Below are 17,026 nucleotides of genomic sequence, written 5' to 3'. Positions count from 1 at the left end.
CATGATGTGATGGCTAGGTTCTCTCTTGACAGAGGTGGATATTGCCTCTCACTTGTGTGGTATGAATGCTATTTTCCATTTGTCAGTCCAACCCTGGATATTGTGCATTTGGACCTGGACTGCTTCAATATCTGAGGAGTCATGAATATTGCCCTCACCATTATCCATTCAGGGATAATCATCCCCACTTCTGGCCTTATGATGGAAGGAAGGTCATTGAGGAAGTTGCTAAAGGTGGTTGGTCCAAGAACCCCAAACCTGAGGATGTGCTGCAGAGATGTCCTGGAATGAGATGAATCACCTCCAACAACTACAATCATCTTCCTTTGTGCAAGGAAATGATCCCAACCGATAGAGAGCTTACCCCTAGATTCCCATTCAAGTTTTCTTAGGGCTCCTTGATGCCACACTCAGTCAAATGTGCACTTGATGTCAAGGGATGGGCTGGATGGATCTGCTGGTCTTATATTGTATGACATTTTCATGCATCCCTATGATCTTCTTTCTTGATGGGGAGAACTAATTGATTAGGTACTACCAACTTTGATCACAGCATTCAACTGTATAGCTAAAGCTAAAATGATGGAAAATTTGCAATTCAAACCATTTGTTGCATGCAAAAGTAATATTTATTTCTTGTGAAAGAGATAGAAGTCTGTAATCATCCACAGCATGATATAACTACTTGAAAATGTCATTAAACTATGCAGTCATGTGATTAATACCTTAACAGATTTTCTCTAGTGAAAAAGGAATTTAGACACATGGTAAAATGATTGCAAATGTTGGCATCAGTCTCAGCTAATGTAGAAGTGTGCTCAGAAGTATTCAGTTTAATGTTGTCTTCTTGAGAGCAATTGCCTTAGAACTAAAAAGGAGTTGCTAATGCTATTTAATGGATTTCTGGTATAGGAACATGTTCAATCACAATTTGAGGGATTGCATACATGATCATTTGTATAACAACAATGTATCTTTATCTGGATTAAAACAGGCAGTGCAAAATCAACTCAAACTTCATGTGCCATTGTTAGAGTGCAATTTAAGACAGAATAAATATATTGCTTGAACTGGGAATATATTTCTCATTTAAGGGATTAGAAACAAAGAGTTGGGGTGGAGCTAAATTTTAAAAATGCATGCTATCAATTTTAAAGCAAATACTTTATTTTCCCCCACATATTTAAATTTAGATGTCTGTCATGATGTTCAGTGTTTGGTGTGACACACAGGATGAATCATCCCCTGTCCTTAAAATATTCAGGAGAAAATATGTTTACACCAGATTCTGAATAATTGAATTGCTTAAGAAATGCAGTTGGGATCCAAGACCAACAGGTTACACTGCATAATGTACACAGGAAATAATATTTTTTGAAAAGCACTTCCATGAGGTAGTTATTTTCTGGAGTTGAGGCCACAAAGTTGGCAACACAGTGATTTTGTATGCCAATGATTGCTGACATGAGGTGAGAGCCAAATTCAACTTCAGACTTTGTTTGATTGTTTCAGATGAGCTACAGACACCAACCGTCAGCTTGCTACAACCTGCCAGTCCAGCAAGTTGGCAAATTGGCCAGGTCTAAAATAAGTCAGCTGGCAGGGTCAGAATGAAGAGGAGAAAGAGATATATTAGCTGTCAGTCGACAAAAGGGAATTCATTTTTCCTGGCTTCAGTGAAATAAAACTAGTTTTCAAAAGGGCGTTTATTATTAAGTAGCTTCTAGCAGTCCTTTTAAGGATTGTTGGTTCAATCTTTTAACTCCAGGAACAACAAAGCAAAGCAAACATGGGGCAACCTTATTTATTTGTATCTGAATTTCAGCGAGACTCCAATTTGCATTTTTTAAACAGCCTTTTTCCTGTAGCAGTACAGAGTCCTGCCCACCTCAATATTGCACAAAGTGGACTCTGGATATCAACAGGAGAGGTGAGAATAAAGGTTTCAGTTCAAGAGGAGCATCAGCTAAACTAAGGAGGCAAACTTATCTTAGATAGTTGATACGACATTTGAGAAGAACGTACAGTAGAGAAATATGAAGAGTGTGAATGTGGGGAGTTGGTTATGTCGAGGTAATACCACTGAACTAATAATTTTTTTAGATTAGATTAGATTAAATTACAGTCTGGAAACAGGCCCTTCGGCCCAACAAGTCCACACCGACCCGCCGAAGCGAAACCCACCCATACCCCTACATTTACCCCTTACCTAACACTACGGGTAATTTAGTATGGCCAATTCACCTGACCCTGCACATCTTTGGAGTGTGGGAGGAAACCGGAGCACCCGGAGGAAACCCACGCAGACACAGGGAGAACGTGCAAACTCCACACAGTCAGTCGCCTGAGGCGGGAATTGAACCCGGGTCTCAGGCGCTATGAGGCAGCAGTGCTAACCACTGTGCCACCGTGCCGCCCGTAAATAATCCAGAGCCTCAGATGAATGCTCTGAGGGAAACAGGAATTGGTGCAGGAACTCAACACATCTGGAAGCTGCTGTGGAGAGAAAGCAGAGTTTTGAATTTTGAGTCCAGTGACCCTTCTTCAGAATGTTAACTCTGCTTTCTCTCCACAAATACTCCCACACCTGATGGGTTTCTCCATCAATTTCTGTTTATGACTCAGGTTTCTGGCATCTGAAGTTCTTTCTTTTAGTTTTATGTTCTGAGGACATTGGCACAAATCTCACCACAGCAGATGGCATATTGGGATCTTATGGTGCATGGGGAGTGCCCTACCTCAGAACCAGGAGGCCCAGGTTCACGTCCCACCTATAGTGTATCAGAACTAGTTCATTGACAATATCCAGACAGTATGAGTGAATTCTGAGCAAGCAGTGAAGTGGATGCATCAGAAAAGAAATGGTAAATCAAGATCATACAGCAATTATACAAATATTGCTAAAGGGAAAAGATGAGTGAGGAACCAATCTGGATGACTATGTGTGCTTCAGAAAAGGATATGGAATGTTGTAATGCATTACTTCTTAAAAAAAAAAGTTTAGATGTTGCTGAAAGAAGGAAACAACTGGCAGAATATCCCCGTGTTCAGTTAAAATGTTTTGTTGAGGGAGATTCATAGGGCCTGGTTTTCCATGCCTCAGAGTGACTTCTGTCACACAGTCTTCAACTCTTCATTTCATTAATGATGCAAACAGGTTATGGAGTGCCTTTCTTAAAGAATTGTGAGGTTGGAGAGGTGGAAGTGTTCACAATGCAAGGAGCTTCTTGCTTTTATGTCTCCAGTCCACCCTTAAAGCCCAGCTGTACTTCAGCACTGCAGGTCAGAAACTAACAATCACAATGTGGTGCTCAACCTTTTTAATGAACACATAAATAGTCTACTAGAAAGGAAAGCTCGCATCCTACTTTGTGGCCAGGGACTCAGAGGCATTGGTGGCTGGAATGATGGAGCAGACAGCAGTGCTTTTCCAGCCAATCACCACAGGAAGCCACCAAAGCAAACTATCACAAGGATGTGATTGCACTGGAATGGGTACAGAGGCAATTCACCAGAATATTGCCTGGGATGAAACATCTCAGTTATGAAGAGAGATTGAGTTGGTTTTCCTTGGAGCAGAGGAGGCTGAGGGGGGAATCTGGTAGAAATGTACAAAATTATGAGATGTATAGACAGAGTAGATCATGAGAATGTTTTCCCCATGGCAGATCTGTTTAAAGTGAGGAGCAAGCAGTTTAGAGGAGATCTGAGAAACAAACTTTCACCCAGAGCATGTCAGAAATATGGAACAGGCTGCCTGAGAGGTTTGTAAAGGCAGGTACTCTTACATTTAAGGAGCATATGGATGAGCATTTAAAATGCAGGGCATGGCAGGCTGTGGAACAAGTGCAGGTAATTGGGATTAATGTAGTTTGGTGTTTGTAGGTCAATGCAGACATCATGGGCCAAAGGGCCTGATTCTATGCTGTATAACTTTACGACAAATAACTTGGACACTTCGCAGACCAGCTCAGTGCTGTGTCCCAGAAACAACAAATGCCCAGCAGTGTGGAAAGAAGTACTTAAATGCTCTGCAAGGATGAGTGCCACCATGTTCTTTTTGCTGTTTCTCACTACCATTCACTCTAATTCTGCCATTGCACACACCTCTCACCAAAGCTCATGAACTACAACTCTCATTAAGGATCATATCCATTTAGCTGCTGTCTCTCACCTCATCCTCACAAATGGCTAACCCTTCCTTCCCTGTGCCCTTTCTACCAACTCATTGCAAACCTTTCATCACTTAAATGCTCTTCCCTCTATTTTGATCATACTCAATCCCTCTCCTTGTCTCTTTGCTGGACAAATCAACCATAACTGAATCAAGATGTCTAAAATTAGCATGACGGTCGCAGATATCATTGCCCAATTCCTATAAAGGAGAAAATACATGACCTGGCCAGAGAACAGTAGGTAAAAACAATGACTGCAGATGCTGGAAACCAGATTCTGGATTAGTGGTGCTGGAAGAGCACAGCAGTTCAGGCAGCATCCGAGGAGCAGTAGGACTACAGAGAACAGTAGGACTGACCGCTCATGTGGAGATATAAAGACAAACAGCACAGTAGTTTTCTTTGTGGTGTGCTGCACTGCTCTTCCATTACCACCAGGGCTAATTTCCTCATAAACCACACAGGTTTTTATGCATCTTGGACAAATAAACCCCGCTCTTCTTTTCTGCAGACAATAGTGGCACCCAGAAAACCTTCGCAAGGAAAAGGCTAACACCACAGAACCACAACTCAAACTCCAATTGTGTCACCCCTAAGGATTCTATGACAAGGCCTTCACCTGTGCCCTTCACCAGCTCAGAGACTTTCACCTCTTGACTGCTGTTTCAAAGTTAGACTCAGGAGCTAAAGCAGCTGAGTAAATATCAGAAATGGCTCCACAACTGGTCGAGGAAGAAATGCCCCAGATCACTGACACTCAGATGGCCGCCAGAGACTAGACACTTGTCAAAAACACTTGTCCTCGACAGCAGAAGTGCCAGAAGTCTGGAGGATAGTAAATGTTGTTCCCTTCTTTAAGAAGGGGAGTCAAGAAAACCCTGGTAATTATAGGCCAGTGAGCCTTACTTTGGTTGTGAGTAAGGTGTTGGAAAAGTTTTCAAGAGATAGGATTTATAATCATCTGGAAAGGAATAAGTTGATTAGAGATAGTCAACATGGTTTTGTGAAGGGTAGGGCGTGCCTCACTAACCTTATTGAGTTCTTTGAGAAGGTAACAAAACTGGTGGATGAAGGTAAATCGGTTGATGTGGTATATATGGACTTCAGTAAAGCGTTTGATACGGTTCCACACGGTAGGCTATTGCACAAAATACAGAGTTTTGGGATTGAAGGTAATTTAGCAGATTGGATCAGAAATTGGATAGCTAAAAGAAGACAGAGGGTGGTGGATGATAGGAAATGCTCATCCTGGAGCACAGTTACCAGTGGTATACCAGAAGGATCTGTTTTAGAGCCCTGCTGTTTGTCATTTTTATAAATGATCTGGAGGTGGGCATAGAAGGGTGGGTTAGTAAATTTGCGGATGACACGAAGGTAGGCGGAGTTGTAGATAGTGCTTAAGGATGTTGTAGGTTAGATAAGTTGCAGAGCTGGGCTCAGAGGTGGCAAGTGGAGTTTAATGCAGAAAAGTGTGAGGTAGTTCACTTCAGAAGAAATAACAGGAATGCAGAGTACTGGGCTAATGGTAAAATTCTTGGTAGTGTAGATGTACAGGGAGATCTTGGTGTCCAGGTGCATAAATCCCTGAAAGTTGCCACTAGGTTGATAGGGTTGTTAAGAAGGCATGTGGTGTGGTGGTGTTTATTGGTAGGGGGATTGAGTTTGGAGTCACGAGGTAATGCTTCAACCGTAAAAGACTGTGGTAAGGGTGCATCTGGAGTATTGCGCAGAGTTCTGGTCACCGCACTATAGGAAGGATGTGGAAGCTTTGGAAAGGGTTCAGAGGAGATTTACTAGGCTGTTGACTGGTATGGAGGGAAGGTCTGACAAGAAAAGTCCAAGGGAACTGAGGCTGTTTTCGTTGGAGAGAAGAAGGTTGAGAGATGACTTAATTGGGACGTATAAGATAATCAGACAGTTAGATAGGGTGGATAGTGAAGGCTAACATGAGGGTTGATAGAGTTAAATCGAGGGGTGATAGATTTAGGACAGATATCAGGGATAGTTTCTCTACCCAGAGAGTAGTAGGCTCGTGGAACAGCGTGCCTGCAGCAGTAGTAGACTCGTCAATGTTAAGGGCATTTAAATGGGCATTGGACATAGATGCGGATAATAATGGAATGGTGTAGGTTAGATAGGCGTCAGATTAATTTCACAGGTTGGTACAACATCAAGGGCGAAGGGCCTGTACTGTGCTGTAATGTTCTGTGTTCTGTGTTCTATGTTCTAAAACCAGGCAGGGAGACGAGCTCTATTCTTGGCTGAAACTGACTTTGTCAAGCTATAGAAACAGGCACAGGAACAATGGGAAACTTTGTCAGAAACTTTCGGTAAGCTGGATCGAAGGATGGAGGAGTCTATCATGTGCTCAATACAGTGCTGGCAAGGACACGTGTGCGCCTGGTGACATGGAGAGTTTGGTGACTGCCTTGGGAAGCAGTGTAAGTGCCTGCTGATGATGCCATGGAGCTGCTCTCCATCACACTAGCCATGGGTGCTCACCATCAATGGTGTGACATAAGGGAGACGAGGAACCATGACCTCATACCAGGTGACCTTTCCTCCGAGGCCCTCAAAGAGAAGAGGAGTGACCAACAGGTCATGTAAAAACCTCTTCTCAAGACACGTTAGATGTGCTCGGCCCTTCCATGACTGATGCTTCCTCCCCCAGGAGTCAGTAGGAGATATCACATACACACTGGAGACGTCAAGTGGATGTCACATGATAATGAGACATAAAAGATGAACAACCGCAAAGATAAAATAAAAATGTTCTTTGAACAAAGCAGAGTCTGCTTGCTGCATTGTCAAAATAATTGTAAACAATTAAAGGAAATCCAAACGCAACTCACTCATCCTGGAAGCAAGTTTCAATTAAATTCTTTTTGACCTCTATCATTTTCCCTTGGATGTCTTTCCTGGTCAATGTTCTGACCATCCTCATTTTCATTCTCAGAAAGTTGCCTACTTTGAGTGCATCCAGGACATCCCCCCACCTTTGTTGTCTCCAGTTGTAATGGGTGCAGCTTGCCAAAAGAATATGGCACACCCTTTCTGGGTTTTAATGCAAAGTTTGCCATAATTGATTGATGCATTCATTTATGTATTGTCACATGTACCTAAGTGTTCACAAGCAGTACAGTAAGATCATAGTCAGCAAGGATGTACAGTTCAGAAAGACTTAGACAGATGTGTACAGATTACATTGCACAGGATGTTAGTAAGATCAAGATTATTTGACACTAGGCAGTCCATTCATCAGTCTAACAGCAGGGAAGAAGCTGTGTTCTGTACCTTCTGCCTGATGGAAGAGGTTATAGGAGAGCATCACCAGGGTGCAATGGGTCCTTGATGATGTTGGCTGCCTTTCAGCGGTAGAGACCCTTGTAAATAGAGTACACCGCTGGAGAGTTGGCTTACATGATGGTCTGGGCTGTGCTCACCACCTCCTGTAGTTCCTTACGGTCCTGATCAGAACAGTTGCCGTACCAAGCCGTGATACCCCTGGACAGTATGCTTTCAATAGTGCATCTGGAGAAGTTTGTGAGGGTCTTTATGAACAAGCCAAATTCCCTAACACACCTGTGCAAGAAGAGGCATTGTTGTACCTTCTTGACTGTCACATCTACAAAGGAAGTCCAGGATAGATTGTCGGTTATCGTCACTCCTGGGAACTTGATGCTCTCCACCCTCTCAAGCTCAGTTCTGTTGAGGTAGATGGGGGCCCTTTTTTTTCTGAAATCAATGATCAGTTCTTTAGTTTTGCTAATGTTGAGAAAGAGGTTGTTCTCATTGCACCATGTCACCAAGCCCTCGATCACCTTTCTGCATTTTGACTCAAGATTGTTAGACATCCGTTCTACAATGGTGGTATCGTCAGATGACGTATAGATAGCTTTGGTCAGAATTTGGTCACACAGTCATGGGTGTACAAGGAGTACACTAGGGGCTGAGGATGCATCCTTGGGGGGCTCCAGTGTTGAGTGTTGTTGTGGAGGATGTACAGTTACCTATCTTCACTGATTGCGGTGTGTGGGTCCGGAAGCTGAGGATCCAGTTGCAGAGGGCAGAGCTGAGACCATGGTCACAGATATTGAGATCACAGATATTGAGAGGATAATGGTGTTGAAGGTGGAGTTGTAATCGATGAGCAGGAGTCTGATGTAGGTATCCTTGTTGTCCAGACATTCCAGGGATGAGTGTAGGGTTAGGGAAATTGTGGACCTGTTACATCAGTAGGCAAATTGCAGACAATCAAGGCAGGCTGGGAGACTGCAGCTGATGTGGGCCATGACCAGTCTCTCAAAGCACTTCATAATTATTGAGGTCAGAGCCACTGGGCAATAGTCATTAAGGTACATTGCATGCGTTATCTAAGGTACGGGGATGACAGGTCTTCGTGCAGCAGGTGGGGCTTCAGCTTGTAGGAAGGAGAGTTTGAAGATGTCGGTGAATATCTCCGCCAGTTGGTCCACACAGGATCTAAGTGTTTGGACAGGGACTCCATCTGGGCCCCTCGCTTTCCTTGGGTTGACCCCCAGGAAAATAAATCTGACATCTGCAGTGGTGACTGAGGGGACAGGTCCATCCAGGTCCTTCAGGGCAAGTGGCACCACACTGCTGACATTCTGCTCAAACCGAGCAGAGAAAACATTGAATGCATCAGGGAAGAATGTGTCATTGTCTGCTATCTTACTCTGCTCACTGTATTTGCAGTTATGTTGTTTAGTCCTTGACACAGGTCGCAGGCGTCTGTCTGATAGGTTTGAGCCTCTAACTTGGTCCGGTCCTGTGTCTTAGCATCCCTGATGGCTTTGTAGAGGTCATATCTGGATTTCCTGTATTGATCTAGGTCTCCAACTTGAATGCTACACATTTGGACTTCAGTATGGAGCAGATTTCCTGGTTCATCCAAGTTTTACAGTTGGGGTACACTTGGATTGACTTCTTTGGCATGCAGTCCTGCATACATTTGCTAATTAAGTCCATGATGGTAGTGGCATACTCGACTAGGTTTTCTACTGAGTACTTGAACATGGTCCAATCCACCAAAGGACCCAGGAATTAAAACCTCATTTTAAGGAGCGTTACGGTCCAAACCACTATGGACATGATTGAAGCATGAGCAGAATTATACCTTCATTCTATACCAGTCTGAGATTTCTGTAAATAAATCATAAGCCATTTTTGAAGGGAGTGCTCTATATTTCCCAGCCATTCCTGTGTGGCCTGAGGAATATGGACTGAGGCTGGAGACTGTATGCAGTATATAAGCATCATGACAAATCCTAGGGTAATGTGGCATCCGCCTCCAGAATGTGGCATCAATGGTCTCATATAATTTTGAAATTCATGGAGCAGAACCCTTTTCTGTTTAGTGAAACAATGCTCTCAAAATAAATTGGGTGTAGTCAATAGCAGCCTGAACATGGAAGAAACTAACAATACTGGAAAATCATCCAGCTCAGGCCACTTGACTTTTCGTGTTATGGCGAGAAGACATGAAGAGCTGTGTCTGGGGAAAATGGCATTAATGGAATTTAAAGATTGCGGACCAGGAGATATCTCATTGGTCCATGTTGTTGCTTTAACAATGCCTTTGATGCCCAAGGAGGTGCCATCCAGTTCCTCTGAACTCCAACAGATGGCACAGTTTGGAGATGATGGCACAGGACATCTTTAATCGTTGAATGCACTATCTTTTAGCCAGTTGAAGAAAATGACAGAGGCCTGTAGATTCAGGATCTCAACATTCTCCTCCAATACCTTGGTAAATCTTCACCTATTGGTTCTTACTGCGTGGAATGTGCAGCAGTCACTGGAATTTTCTGTTTCTGTTGGCAAAGTTTTAACACCAAGGTCACAATTACTCCAGCAATGGAATACTCCATGAGAGATCCGTGACCATATAACTTGTTGGAAATGCCAGAAATAATAATACAATTTTATTGGAGGAAGTCCTGAGTCCTTGTTAAGCCCCCAGACAGTATGGCATAGAAACTTCCCATAAAGGTTATGTCTCCCTAAGAACCACTGACATGCGTGATCTTATCTGATTGGATGTTGTACAACAAACATTTTCATGCTACCTTAGTAGTACAAGTCATTTAGCAAGCTAGCATTATAACATCCCTCTGTGTATGCTACCATGATGGCTGTGTCAAAGAAAAGGCTCCCTTCCGCATTACATTCCTGATTTCCCTCTTAAGTATACTCCTACTTCCTTTATACTCTAAAGATTCACTCAATCTATCCTGTCTAGACTTTACATATACTTCCTTCTTTTTCTTAACCAAACCCTCAACTTATATTTCAGTATGTGAATCTGGCAGTTGCCAAGCATTTTCCTTCAGAATTTGTTGAAGAATGTGTTTGTAAAATTGGAACTTTAGGTTCAGCTTTTAAATGCCTTGTTCTTATTACAGTTGTTTAGCTAATGTAACAAATCCCCATCATTTTTAATCTGCATTCTTGGACAATGAGTGACCTTGTGATCAAGTACAAATTGAAACCTGATGGATGGCATTACTGAAACACTGGCAGCATGATTTCCGCCATTTTTTGTAGGACAGTTTCCAATACCAAGATTTTCACTATGGTCCAAAGGACAAAACAACAACTGATTGGCAAAGTTCCAGCTTTCTTTCAGTGTGAATAACTTATAGGTGTTGTCTGCAATGCATGATATTCCCCCATCCTTCATTTTCTCTTTTATGTTGCTATTCATATGGTTCCTATGATCTTTCAGCTACCCTGGTTTCTATTGTAAAGGGTAAATGCACCATAGATTTACCAGATCATAGGCCTGATTTCTCATCAGAGAGAGATGACTGGTGGTGGTTTAGTCTGAGGGTCACCATGCCTCAGGCGAAGTTGAGAAGAAGAGTCCTTTATGCTCACCTGAGGTGATGTGGAAATTGAACCCACACTTTTGATGTCCTTCTGTATTGCAAACCAATATTTGCGTTATCTAATTTCTAGGTAGAAGAGAGGAGAATTGGAAGCGGGATGTGTTTTAAAAAATTCTCAAGGTCAAGGACCAGGCTCGCAGGAAAGTAGTCTGACACAGAACAAACAGCCAAGAGGCGAGTCTGCTAGAATATAAGTGTTTTATTCCCCGCAGCGTCGCCACAACCAGGTCTCGTACTTACAACGGGTCTGGTTTATACTCACTCTACGTGTTACCGGAACTGGGAGCCGTCAGTTCTCGTAGAGCGGTTGCCAACAACCCACGCTCGGCGGTTAAACGCAACCCCGGAGCAGACTCTACCGAACTGGAGACTTCCCCAGCTGATATACCCTTTTCCAGATATAAACATTCATGTGAACAGCAGAGCAAGGCTAAAAAACACATTCCATTCTGGTTACAAACAGATAAGAAGATTCACACGGGAAGGTGTATAACAAGATTCACACGAGACTAAGCGACACCTTCCATTTTCGGTTAGATTCACACATGTAGCAGAGCAAGGCTAAAAAACACATTCCATTCTGGTTACATACAGATAAGAAGATTCACACGGGAAGGTGTATAATAAGACTCACACGGGACTAAGCGACACCTTCCATTTTCGGTTAGATTCACACATGTAGCAGAGCAAGGCTAAAAAACACATTCCATTCTGGTTACATACAGATAAGAAGATTCACACGGGAAGGTGTGCAATAAGATTCACACGGGACTAAGCGACACCTTCCATTTTCGGTTAGATTCACACATGTATTGGGACACAATTTTAACCCTTTCACCACAAGTGCCCCAGTAGAAACAACAAAAAGAAAAGAACCGGCCTATGCCCTCAGACTCAGAGAAGGAGGGATGGCGTGATTGTAATCCGGTCAGCCAGGTGGACCTCATAGAATATGAGCTCTCTGATTGGACCAGATTAACAAATCCAATCAGGGTATGTTGCTATTCATATGGTTCCTATGATCTTTCAGCTACCATGGTTTCTATTGTAAAGGGTAAATGCACCATAGATTTACCAGATCATAGGCCTGATTTCTCATCACAGAGAGATGGCTGGTGGTGGTTTAGTCAGAGGGTCACCATGCCTCAGGCGAAGTTGAGAAGAAGAGTCCTTTATGCTCACCTGAGGTGATGTGGAAATTGAACCCACACTTTTGATGTCCTTCTGTATTGCAAACCAATATTTGCGTTATCTCATTTCTAGGTCGAAGAGAGGAGAATTGGAAGCGGGACGTAATTATGGTGATTTGGGGTTTTAATGAGATGCAAATGTATGGAAGTCAAATAGTCACCTCTCAAAGGTGAGATTTTGATGATGCAGTTTAAGGGTTAAGGGGAAAATTGAAAACTTTTTTCTTGACTTCAAGAGTCAGATCCTTTCATGTCCCATTTTCCCACCTTTTTTTGCTCAAGCCAAAAGGAAAATAACTGCTCTGGGAATTGGTGTGGAGGAGTCAATTTTCATTGTTACTGGCTGAACATAAATCGTTGCTTAAGCAGACCACAGGGACAAGGTAAGAGCATACAGAATCCAAGAATGTCTCAAAATCTCACTGACCTTCCTTCAATTTGAGCTCAGAGAAAAAGAATTAGTTGGGGTGTTATACAGGTGTATGAGCCTGTTTCTCCTTTGTTTTACTTTGCCCTGTTCAGGTGATTGTTCATGGCCAAGCAGCAACATGAAAATTTATACCTGACTGTTTAGGGTTGAATCTAAAAAAATGGGGAAGAGTAATAGTTGCTGGCAGGAATGTTATGCACCATCACAGAATAAAATTCAGGTTGATATGTTCCTGCCAGAAGTATTTAAAAAAGAATATTATTAAGGCCTCAGTCACAGTCATAGGGGATTTTAATCTTCATTTTATAGACTAGGATTTTGAGTTTACTTGTGTGAGGAGGTTCAGTGAAGTACTTCAAAGAAACAGTTGATGAGGAAACCCACAGGGGGCAAGGCAATATTGGGTCTGCTTCCAAACAAAGAAAGCATGTTCTGCTTGCTGATCATAACATTATTAAAATTTAAAGTAGAAATGGGAACAGAAACAGATAATAGATATGGTGAAGAAATTGAGTTTCTGACCAGACCTTGAGATACTGCATGCAAAGGTAAAGTGGAAAGAACTAAGTAGAGAGCAGTAAAATAAAAGCAAGTCACTGCAGATACTGGAAATCTGAAATAGAACCAGAAAGGACCAGAAACTGTGCAACTGTGCAAAGAAAAGCAGAGTTGATTTTTGAAGTCAAATAGAATTCTTCATCAGTAATTCACTTAATCCCACCTCTTTGCATTTTCTCCATAGCCCTGCAATTTTTTCTCTTCCAATAATTAGACAATTGATTCATGGAACAATTTGACCTACTTCCATCATATTCTTGGGTAGTATATTCTAAATCCCAACTTGGGACAAGGGAACATATGAACTAGGAACAAAATGAGACCATTTGATCCCTGAAGCCCGTACCACCATTTAACCAGTTCATGGTGGTTCTTCTACCTCAATACTGTTTTCTCATGTTGTCCTCATATTCGTCAATGTCTTTAATGTCTTGAAATCTACTGATCTGTCTTGAGCATATTTGACTGAGCTACGACAGCCCTTTGAATCTAAATGATTTTTTTTGCATCTGAGTGTAGAAATTCCACCTCATTTTGGTCCTAAGTGACCTATCCCTTGTTCTGAAACTGTAGTCTCTGGTTCCAACTCCTTCCATGCACCTATCCTGTTACACTCTAAAAGGTTTGTTGCCATATCAATAAACCAACCTGGCCCGATGAAAATGTTTCCCATTCTGGGCCTGCTACAGTAGACCTGTGGAGATCAATGCTGGCAGGAGGAACATACTTTATTTTACAATTAGTTACTTTATGGCCTGTAAGGGTAAACAGAGTTCAATAACTTCAGAACATCATCTCTGTCCTCCATTTTATTTCAACCCACTGTCCCCGCACACTCTCTGCACCCACCCAAGTGCATTTTGTTTGTGCCTTGTTGTCTTTGCTCTCAGCTGAGTAGACTCATGTACTCCTTTCCCCATCTATCATTTACACCTATTTTACATCTCTATTAATCCTTTACCACCATTAGCACTCCATTTGTCTTTTGCTATGGGCACCATCACCACTGTGAAGATATCTGTAAACATCCTTACCTCTGACCTTATGACTGTTTGAAGATCATTGATAAAGTATCTGTAGGTGGTTGGGACAGGATACTACTCCTAAGTACTTCAGCAGATTTGTCTTGGAGCTGATATGACTGATCTGTCTCTCTCCTTTCTTGCACAGCCCATTATCAACTGCAGCAAAGACTTGGATAATATCCAAGTTTGGGTGGAAAAGTGGCAAGGAACATTCATGCTACACAAATACCGGGCAATGACCACCTCCAATGAGAGACAAACTGATCGTCACCCCTTGATATCACAGAATCCCTTACTGTCAACATCCTGGGGAGTTACCATTGACCAGAAACTCAACTGGACTAGACATACAAATACAGTGACTACCAAAGCAGGTCAGAGGCTAGGAATACTGCAGTAAGTGACTCACTGCCTGATTCCTCAAAGCCTGTCAACTATCTAAAAGGCACAACTCAGGAATGTGATGGAATACTCTCCAGTTGTCTAAATGAATGCAGGTCCAACAACACTCAAGAGGCTTGACATCATCCAGGTAAAAGCAGCCCACTTAATTAGCATTACATCGAATCACTCCCTCTAATACCAACACTCAACAGCAGCAGTGTGTACTGCTTACAAGATGCAATGTAGAAATGCACCAAAGATCCTTAAACTATATCTTCCAAACCCATGACCACTACCATTTAGCAGGACAATGGGCAGCAGATAAAGGGGAACACCAGGCCCAGCAAGCCCTCTTCCAGGCCATCGTGACTAGGACATTTATGACCATTCCAGATTTTTCTCTGTTTCATTCAGTATTTCATTTAAATCGTCTGCATCTCAACCCTGCTACCAATGGTGATAATGTCTCCTTATGAACTCTATCCTGACCACTCAAGATTCTAAAGACTTCCACTAAATCTCCTCTGCCCTGATGAGAACAGCTCCAGCTTCTCCAATCTATTCACATCACCTGAAGTCCCTCATTCCTGGAACTATTTTTGCAAGTTTCTTTCTGCACTGACTTTCACATCATTTTTTAAATGCAGTGCCCAGATACTCCACTTGAGAGTGAATCAGGGTTTTATAAAATTTCACTAGAATATCCTTGCTTTCATATTGTATCACCTCATATGTAAAGTTCAGGATCCTGTTTGCTTTCTTACTGCTTTGTCAATCAGTCCTAACCTTTTAAATAATTTTGTACACATACTGCCAGGTTTCTATACTCCAATACAGACTTTAAAACTGTTTATTTATCTGCCTTTATGGTTTTTCCTGCCAAAATGTATAATTTCATTTTTTTTTGCAGTAAATGTCGATTGTCACCGCAAAGAAGGTGATGGTAAAGTTTTATCTAGTCTTGGTATGATCACATTACCAGTGATTAGATTACTAGATTACTTACAGTGTGGAAACAGGCCCTTCGGCCCAACAAGTGCACACCGCCCCGCTGAAGCGCAACCCACCCATACCCCTACATTTACCCCTTACCTAACACTACTGGCAATTTAGCATGGCCAATTCACCTAACCTGCACATCTTTGGACTGTGGGAGGAAACCGGAGCACCCGGAGGAAACCCACGCAGACATGGGGAGAACGTGCAAACTCGACACAGTCAGTCGCCTGAGGCGGGAATTGAACCCGGATCTCTGGCGCTGTGAGGCAGCAGTGCTAACCACTGTGCCACCGTGCCGCCCACTGAATTACCACTGAATAGGACAGGGTGAAGGAACTGCAAAAGAGGCACAACTATCAGGCTACTTTTAAAGTGACTGAAACATAGAATCAAGGATGGTATTTGTAACTCACACAGATCAAAATGAGACAGACAGAGAAAGACCAGTGTGTCAGACTTACAATTAAATGCAGCAGAAGTGGGAAACAGCAAACATAGTCAAACGTTGAAATCATTACCCCAGAAGCATTAGTCTGGGCCTCAGGTCATGGCACATAGAAAATAAAAAGGCTTTTTAAAAAGAAGATTCACACCAAACATTTTAAAAATGATATTTAAAAGATTTGTATATAAGCCTTCAAGTCAGGCATCAAAAAGTTTTTTGATCCTTTAGGACCAGATATAGTTATAGAAGGTTCCTCCCTCAACAATGACAAACTCTATGCAGATCAATGGCCCGTACATAACCTGTAAGTGCAGCAAAGGCAGCTAATGTTGTCAGAGTTTTATCACTACACCCTCTATGGCCAAGGCTGAGTCTCCTGTTCCTGTTGTTGTGATGAAGATCTATTTATTTAGCCTAAATGACTGAAAAAGACCAATCAGAAATGACCACAAATACTGGTAAAATACTGGTACTGGTAAAATTTACTTCGGGAAAGCTCTTCTGACATTTTTGTGATATATCCATTGCCCATTCAATTCATTATAACTTCCAATATTTGATTTAATTCACCAAATTTATTTGATATTATTATGCCACAGAGTAATCCCGTAAAGATGTAACTATACACAATTGAAACAGTGATTGGGGTCAGCTTTCTTTCAAAGCAGTGATCCTTCTTGATGGGGGAGCAAAAGTATGTTGTCAATCATTAGCATGTGTACAGCGTGCAGTGATTGGATCAATCCAAAGGCGTGGAAGCATTGATGTGAGGTTTGAACCTGTTTCACACCTTGACTTTGTTACTATTTTCTAGCAATGGACTCTATAGCAATTACAGAAATGTGGCACAGGGATGGACAGGACTGGCAGCTTAATGTTCCAGGATACAAATGCTACAGGTAGGACAGA

Source organism: Chiloscyllium plagiosum, chromosome 1, assembly GCF_004010195.1.
Source record: "Chiloscyllium plagiosum isolate BGI_BamShark_2017 chromosome 1, ASM401019v2, whole genome shotgun sequence".
In the NCBI taxonomy this organism is placed as follows: Eukaryota; Metazoa; Chordata; class Chondrichthyes; order Orectolobiformes; family Hemiscylliidae; genus Chiloscyllium; species Chiloscyllium plagiosum.
Note: the sequence above shows the minus strand (reverse complement) of the source record.